Source organism: Corylus avellana, chromosome ca9, assembly GCF_901000735.1.
Source record: "Corylus avellana chromosome ca9, CavTom2PMs-1.0".
Lineage (NCBI taxonomy): Eukaryota > Viridiplantae > Streptophyta > Magnoliopsida > Fagales > Betulaceae > Corylus > Corylus avellana.
In genome coordinates, this window is record NC_081549.1 from 5,149,812 (window position 1) to 5,158,348 (window position 8,537).

General features: G+C 36.8%; 1 long non-coding RNA gene and 1 pseudogene across 2 annotated transcripts; one reads left to right on the forward strand and one right to left on the reverse strand.

Annotated features, from left to right (window-relative positions):
- Positions 1 to 410: 410 nt before the first annotated feature.
- Positions 411 to 3,130, forward strand: LOC132191437 (uncharacterized). 2 transcript variants are annotated; one of them, XR_009441285.1, is made up of 3 exons: positions 411 to 1,681; positions 1,865 to 1,904; positions 2,999 to 3,130. It is a non-coding gene; the product is annotated as an uncharacterized LOC132191437 (long non-coding RNA). The 2 variants fall into 2 exon arrangements; XR_009441284.1 differs by having other exon boundaries at positions 411 to 1,638.
- A 180-nt stretch (positions 3,131 to 3,310) lies between these two features.
- On the reverse strand, positions 3,311 to 7,985 carry LOC132191436 (target of rapamycin complex subunit LST8-like; annotated as a pseudogene).
- Positions 7,986 to 8,537: the final 552 nt, after the last annotated feature.

The window sequence follows — 8,537 nt, forward strand, 5'->3', positions numbered from 1 at the left end:
ATGGCTATGTTTGGCAAAGGAGTGGACTTGAGGAAGTGGACTGGAATTGTAGATTTGATTGATGTGAGAATAAAAATAAGAATGTTTTGTATAAAAAAATGAGAAATTTTGTTTTATAGTGATTTTTTAATTTGAATAGTAATAAAAAGTGATTAATGTGATATAAAAGATAAGAATATTGGGATTAATTTTGAAAAGAACTTCTTGAAATTTTGGGTTCGGTCCGGTCTATTTCCAATCCGGTCCTTTGGCAAACGGTGCCAATACAAACCCTAGATTTCCACCAACTCTACCGACTTTTGCAATTCCCCAATTCTCTCTCTCTCTCTCTCTCTCTATATATATATATATATATAGAGAGAGAGATATTCAATTCTTATCTACACCTCCATTCTGAACAAACCCTAAAATCCCATCTCCACTACATCTACACTCAACTGACCTCATCACAATCACCATGGCGATGGCAGGCCGTTCGAGGTCATGTCTAACTCATATTTCACTTTATGAATCATCAGCTTTTGATCCATCGCCTTTTATTTGTAACCGTCACCTTCACCTTCGGAATACACCGGCCTTCTCGTCCTTATTACGACCTAGTTTTCTTTAAGTCTTTATGCCGCAATGAGAATGAGGAGGATATTACTAAATGGTACAAGATTAAAGTTTGTGCCGAAAGTTGTGCGAAGGTCGAGAATGAGATAGAGTTCCATCCGTTGTGGAGAGGACAACTTCCACTAAACGCAAGCTATGCAGCATTAGGCTGTGATCTATACTGTTTTGGTGGCGAACGTCCTTCTGCTTCTTTTGTGACTTCATCGGAGGTTTATAAATTAGTCTCTAACTTTCCTATTTCTGATGAGAGCTGGATTCAGATGCCTTCTATGAAAGTTCCAAGAGTCCGTGCTCGCATTTTGGTACTTGATGGTAAGATATATGTTGTTGGCGGTCATAGATTTTTCCTACCAAGACGGGATGAAAAACAGCATATTGGCGTTTCGGTTAGAAAATTGGAAGCTCAAGCCTCGGTTGTTGAGGTCTTTGATCCCACCACTGGAGAGTGGAAGGTCTTGCCTCCTCTTCCCATTCCCATTCCCTTTGAAGCAAAGTATATACTTGTGCAGCTCTTGAGAATCCAAACAGGATTCTCATAATTGCTTCCCTTTCAAGCACTAGTGGAGCTTTAGTCTTCTGTCAATATTACGTGCAGCAAGTTTGTTGGAAAATGTTTAACAAGAAAGACATTGATTGTCCTCTTGGAAAAAAGCCTCTAACGGCTGCCAACATTAAGTATTGGCTAACCATTGATTCTATTCTTGGAAAAAAGGCTATAACGGCTGGCAACACTCTGTATTGACTAACAGGCGACTCAAAGTTGGTTGCCTACGATGTAGTCCAGGACGTGTGGCTTTCAGGGCAACTCAAAGGTGTGGGAATCTCATTTCTTGAATACGACGAGCCCCATCCAACTCAAAGGTGTAGTCTAATCCATTTAGAGGGCGAGAGGTTCGCCATGCATGGTGCAATGCGAATCTTATACTGATGTTGAGGTTGAGTGTGTCATAATAGATGTCTATCGGCGGCAGTCTTGTAACAGGCGTTTTGGATTGGGAATTTCACTGGTGTCCCTCCATAAATGTAAGACGGAGAAAAATTCTTTCGTATCGGATTGCTTTGTACTGTAAGTCTTTTCTTTCGCATGATTTACCTCTAGTAGGACATGTGGTGCTGCCATCTTTTTGTTTTTTTCCTCTTAACCATGCTCTAACCATGCACTAGGGGGATCTTATTTGACGTGCACATAAGAATGACACTGTTGTTAGTCTTTTGTGTAAGTGCTAATTAATGTGTGTTAAACTTGCAGGGGTAAGTAGATTTCGTGGATAAGTTAAGCAAGAAGGAAGGTATTCCCTATTCTATATATGCTCTTATGCAAGCACTTTATATTATGACATTGTCCTATGCTCTTAAAGGAATATGTTTTCTTTTGATGAGGACCCTAAAATCATTAATACTTTTGTTAATATTGATTCAAACTTATTGAGGCACCCATAATTTGATGAGGACCCTGAAATCTTGTATGCACAAAAATATTGATACTTTTGTGATGAATATTTATTTAAACTTACTTATTGATCATCAAAATAAGCATGTTTGCAAAGGATTTTCTTAATAACATATGTTTAAAAAAAATAATGGGGGAAAGGCGATAGTTAAAATATAATCGAAAACATTGATTCATGGTTTTTGAATGGGATGAGAAATATTATTTATTTATTTACAATATTTTCCTATTGAATTTTATAAACGTCCTTAGCTATTTCTATTTTTTTTGTTTGTCTATGACATTTTCTTCTATTCATAAGGAGAAATTTTCTAAAATTAGAGACTTTAGTTAGAGGAAGGACTCTAGATCTCAATTTTATTAATCAAGAGATAGACCGAAACCTTTGTCAAGAAAGCATAGCATGTAGTCAGACACTATGTGGAATTTTGGAGGTTTATGTAGCCTTGCAGAAAGTGTGCTTGTCTAGGTGTGATTGCTTTCGCAAAGCACTTGTCTCTCATAAACTCTTAAACATATCATTCTTTCCCTAGTTGCCGCATTATGGCATTACAAGTTTGAAAGTGTTGCACCCAAGAGACCTACTAGCTTCAATGCGAACAAGCTTGATTTGTAAATTTTGCAGAAATGTTCGTGGACATAAAATTTAGTTCTCTGCCAGATCCGTAGAATCTACAAGAAATGTGTGTGGACATAAAATTTATACATCAACAAGATCTTAAGAGTGTGCAAGATACTAAGAGACTACCATTTACCAAAAATGTTAGCCGATGACCCTTTTGAATGTAGTTCTTGAGCATGATGTAATTCTAGTAGGACCTGTGTTGCTGCCATCAAATTTTTTTTTTTTCCCTTAACCATTTTCGATGTGCGCATAAGAATGTTACTGCAGTTAGTCTTTTGTGTAAGTGCTAATGAGTGTTAAACTTGCAGGGGTAGTTGATTTTGAGGAGAAGTCGAGCAAGGAGGATGGTATTCCCCATTCCATGTTCAAGACACATATGGCAAACTATAGGACCCAAAAATCTTTTGAGAAGATCACGCTTTGTGAAAGAAACTACACAACATTTATGCGGCTCATCTAACAATGCTCATACCCATGAAGGCAATAAATCCATGGAAATTTAGGCTCACATACACAACAATAACACAAACTAAAGGGGTAAGTGACCTCAAGATCTCACATTCAAGTTTGCATCATTGTGCTAATATTTGCTAGTTGTTAGTATTTGATAACCTTTTCAGTGGCAGAGTAAAATTCCGAGACTATTTCCATAGCAGAGTAAAACCATGTTGACTTATCACAATGACCCGTATCCCATTACTGCAACACTGATCTTTTCACTCAGGGTATACATGTTTAATAAATGTACAAAAATGGCTTATACACGCATGCACATGAGGCAAACTAAGAGTACTGTAGATTCACGAAGGAGAGGGTTCGGCTCCATCATGGAGAGCACAGCAAACAGTTGCTTTATGATGCCCCTGATACACCTTGATTTCTTCACCAGTTGACATATTCCAAAGTCTCGCTATTGTGTCCGTGCAGAAAGGATGGAGGTGCCAAAATTAATTGGAGTTATAATAATGAATATAATCTAGGAAGAGCTGCTTCTTGTATTACTCTAGAAAATGTATATGAGAGAGTTGTGTGCCAAATCAAATGGTTTGAAAGAAGATTTGTTTAATAGATCCTAGCCTAAATCCTAAATAGTAAGTAGTAGACCCAAGCTGCTTTGAAAGAGAAATTATCAAGGGTCAAGTACTCAAAATTAAGAGATTGTAATAAAAAAAATACCTGTTATAAGATAGGCACCATCTACTGAGAACACACAGTCCCATACCCAGCATTGATGTCCTGGAAAGTACATGGAGAAGTAAAATCAATATCAACATTGGCTCAATAGTAACTATCGGGTCTATTTTTGACAAGCAAACAAAACGGCAAGCACAATAGAAAGTTGTGACTTGATGAATACCTATTAGAGTTTTCTCTAATGTGAAGCCATCAACATTCCATATCTTGACAGTGTTATCAGAAGACACAGTAGCTAGATATCTAGAAAATGTAATGCAAGCAGAAATTAGCTTACATCTTACAGCAGCAAGAAAGTTAGGTAGAAACAAAGCAATATGCAAGTAAGATACATATTTGATAAAAAAAAATAATAGGGAAATTAAGGTATTAATCTAAGGAGTTGCCTCTGTGGCTCATAGAACTTGGGTGAAAGAAGGCACTTAAGGATATATCCCTTATGTGCTTGCAGCTTATGAAGTGCTCAAAGTTTGTCATAGCCTGCAAAAAAATAATTCAATGTGGGTGGCATAAGCCAAACATGATATCAGGGTAACATAGACAACTCAACTACACTCAATTAAGCCATTTTCATCAGATTGTTAAGTGCATGAACGTGGTACCTGGGTCCCTCGCAGCAAGCGCCAAACATGTCCCGTGATTATTTGCAGCAACAACCAAGCTCCCATCCCACATTACAGTTAGCGACCGTACTGCAGTATCGACCTCTGGCACCTAGATAGACACCATAGAATAATGATATTTTTACACACCTCTTTTGTGATGGCGGTTGGAGAGAGAGAGAGAGAGAAAAATGCAAAGGCATGCCAAAAGCCTAAGCTTCACAGCATTTAACTGTTTCTTGAGGGAAAAAAATTTCAATGCAGTTAGCCAACTTTGAGTCATGCAGACAAACTCCCTTTGATTAGAGGACCATCTTAGTACATTAAGCTATATGAAACGAGTAAAAAAGGTGAAAACATTAGGGTTGATTTCAGACACTTCATCAGAAAATCATTCTCTAAAATAAATCACGAAAATTCTACATGACCATGATCAGCTGTCCTCAATCCCAAGGCTTTAGAGTTTGCCTACAAAACAGATTACAACACATTCCTATGATTTTCGAGGCAGTTTTCAGTCAGAATTCTGTGCATATTTTCTGCAACTCTCTTGACAATAATCAAATATCTGCCTTCTTAATAACTGATTGTCCTTTCGGTATAGAATAACAAACTGATATCACTTACCCAAATAACAGTAAAATATCCAAGATAAAATAATATGACATTCTTAAATTTGCAACCCTAATCCAAGATCTACTGATAAACAAGGAAACAAAGCATACCAACTCGCAGCTGCATGAATTCGCTGTTAAATCCCACACACAAATATTCCCATTCTGGTCCCCAGATATAAGTTCAGTCTGCAAGACCACATGCATAGAATTATATTAACATGTTTTATGGATACACCAATACTGCATGTATATGGGGAAAATGAAGTACCTTCTCTATTATCCAGACTATTTTTTGATAAGTAATTTTTTGTCCCTAAGGGGAAGGAAAAGGAGGAGGAGAGATTTGAACTACTAAACTCCGTTTCATAATATGTGGTCTCTAGCCGATTAAGCTACCTTTTAGGGACCTCTATTATCTAGATTTGTCTACCAAGAGTATTATTAGAAGATGTCTTTATAATTTCGTGAACAATCCTTAAAACTATAATAAAGAAAATAGGAAAAGTGATCCTTTACATAAGATGCTAAAGAATAAATGAACTTGCATAAGGAACCCTATGAGCGTATTTCATAGCCACAAAACAAGAAGGACAAAGAAAAAGCAAAGGGTTTAAAGTAGCCACTCCAGGCACTACTTATTATGAGAACCCATGCTTTCATTACTTTTTCTCATGTCTTCTCAGCAGTTACATAGAAACTAACAGTATTTATATCAAAGTTAATATTCAATGGCTGTAAAGAAAGCAATGGGACTCAACCTGGTTTGGGTGCAGTACAACTGTGTTGACAGCTGCTCAGCCTTCATATTCCCTTTGACAACCTGGAGCCCTGCAATTCATCTAAATAACAATACATCTAAATAATATCAAAAGAGGGCATAGAAAAACAATTAACGAATAACAAATCTACAACATATTTGTCAGGGAAGAAGACATTTACCTTTAAGTCCCAAATTTTTACTGTGCCATTCTCAGATCCCGAATACATCCAATTTCCATCACATTGAAACCCCACTGCCATCACATTATTAGTATGTGAATCATAGCTCATCACCTGTCATGCAATCAGAAAAAATAACCCACATCAGCCCATAGACGAAAATATCTAAAGCCAATGAATAAAAAGTATTAATTAAACAAGTAAGACTATTTTTTCCCCCTTTAATAAGTAGAACATTGTGGGAGAGACATACAGGCTGAGGGCTGTTTGAATTAACATCAAACAATCGAATGTGAGGATTACCAGCTGCAGCCAGGAAGCGTTTATCTGGGGTTATCTCAAGCCGATTGATATGCTGTGCAAGTCACATATGGCAAATCAGATGCAGCATTAACTATTTAGAAGTGTCAGAAAATTTTCCATACATCAAAACAAAGCATGATGGCTGAGAAACAGTAAGGAAGAAGACAATTAAGTTTTACATTTTTTATTATTAGGACCAGTGACCGGCAAAAATGCTCCATTCCAAGCTTATACAACATGGCTTGGTTCAATTTGTTTATTTATTGCACACAAAACCAATACATAAACTTTCTTGCTTTTCTTTTCAGCAGCCAAAAAGGGAGATGGGAAATACTCCCAAATACTGTTTGTCACCTTGTATAAATAATAAAGAAGGTTAAATAAAATTCATATGCAATAGGATTATGATAGTATTGATCAAAGTACAGCTTCTACACAGGAAATGAAGTGTCAAAATGTTATATACAGTTTAGCTTCAATTCAAATATAGTCGCTATTATCATAACAATACAACTAAATAGCCATATGGCTTTGGGCAACCCGGAATATATCAGCTGAAGCTCCTAGCAAGATTATGCATCTGCAATACACCAAACCACTCATTTGCAACTAGTAAGCTTTCTATTTCTAGTTTTCTTTTCTAAAAAAATTATACCAACCAATTGTTCCATTGGTTTTGTACCAAAGTGTCACAACCTAAGGCATGGCACAATCAATCACTGGATGTTTGAAAGCCCAGACTAAAGTGTGACAAGAACATATCAAGGAAATTAAATTTTCTCTTTTTGCAGTCCAATTATCCAAACCAAGCCAACCCAAATCAAAGTAGGTTTTTTCTATGTTTATCAATATTATTATGGCTGGATTTGACAATTGGACCAAGGGTGTCTACATGTATGTATATTATATACAAATACAAATACAAAAAACAAATCAGGGGATCATGGATATCACTATAGTGGGTTCGACCAGTGCAACAGGAATTTAATAAAGGATGTCGATCGAGGTCTATGCTATTTCATATTTCACCATTAAGCTGCAATCCAATTACGCATCTACCAAAACAATTTGATTCTTCCCATGCTTCGGCATTTCACAACCCCATCACCATAATATGTATGCCATAAACTCAGATAAGAAACATCGTTTCAAAGCTCAAGTCAATTCTTTTAAACAAACTATACGATCAAATCAAGGAACATAGAAACAGAGGGCTTAGGGACAAACCGATTCCGGGTATTGAATAGTACGGTAGCAGCGGCCACTTTTGGTCTCCCAAAAACGAATTGTGTGATCATAGCTAGCCGTTGCAAGTATCACCGACGGTTGTGTCATATTAATCTGCTCTTAACCAACATTAACACACTACTTAGCAAAGCGCTAAGCCAATACATTAACCAAAAATAAAATCAACGAAAAAATTGTAATAAATCTCGCAAAACAGTAATAAAGAGCCAAAAAAGAAAAAAGCCTTAAGGTGAGGAAATGGAAAATGACAAAATTGAAGTGCAAAAGTTGAGAAATTTTCAGGTGCTAGAGTGAAGGGAAAAAGGGAATGAAGGTTGATATAGCTTTTAATTCCAGTGAAAATTCTGGAAGTAGGGCTTTGATGGGGTTTTGTGAGCTGCAAAGAGAGTGGGGGCATTTATTTATTTATTTGGTGTAGGTGTCGGGGACAATAGTCAAAAGGGATCTTTTATGTGTTGGGTTCTTGGGCTTTCTTTAATTGTAATGGAGAAACTGGACAACATGTGTGGGCTTTCTAAGCCCAATAGTGTGTGTTTGTTTGTTCTTTTTTTTTGGTTGTAATAAGAAACCAAGAAACCGAAACAGGGAAAGAAAAATAACTAAAAAACAGGAGGCGGATCTTTGCTACTACAAAGGGGGAGAGAGGGGGGAGAAGGGAAATAAGTGGGAATGCGGCTCAAGTGAACTCTAGTCGCAGCCCAATAAATCACATGGTGGGCGCAGAAGTTTGCACTTCTGTGAACTTTTCGAGCCTCCCAAAGGGAGGCTGCAGGGTACAAAAATTTGTATCATTTGTGTTCCTTAAACAAATGATACAAAAATTTACGTACAAACCTTTCTTTTTTTTGGAAAAATTTTCTTTAACTCAATTTTAGGTGGTGTTTGGTAAATAGGTTGGCCTAGACACTGTAGTTGATGTAGATTGATGTGAAAAAAAAGTAAGA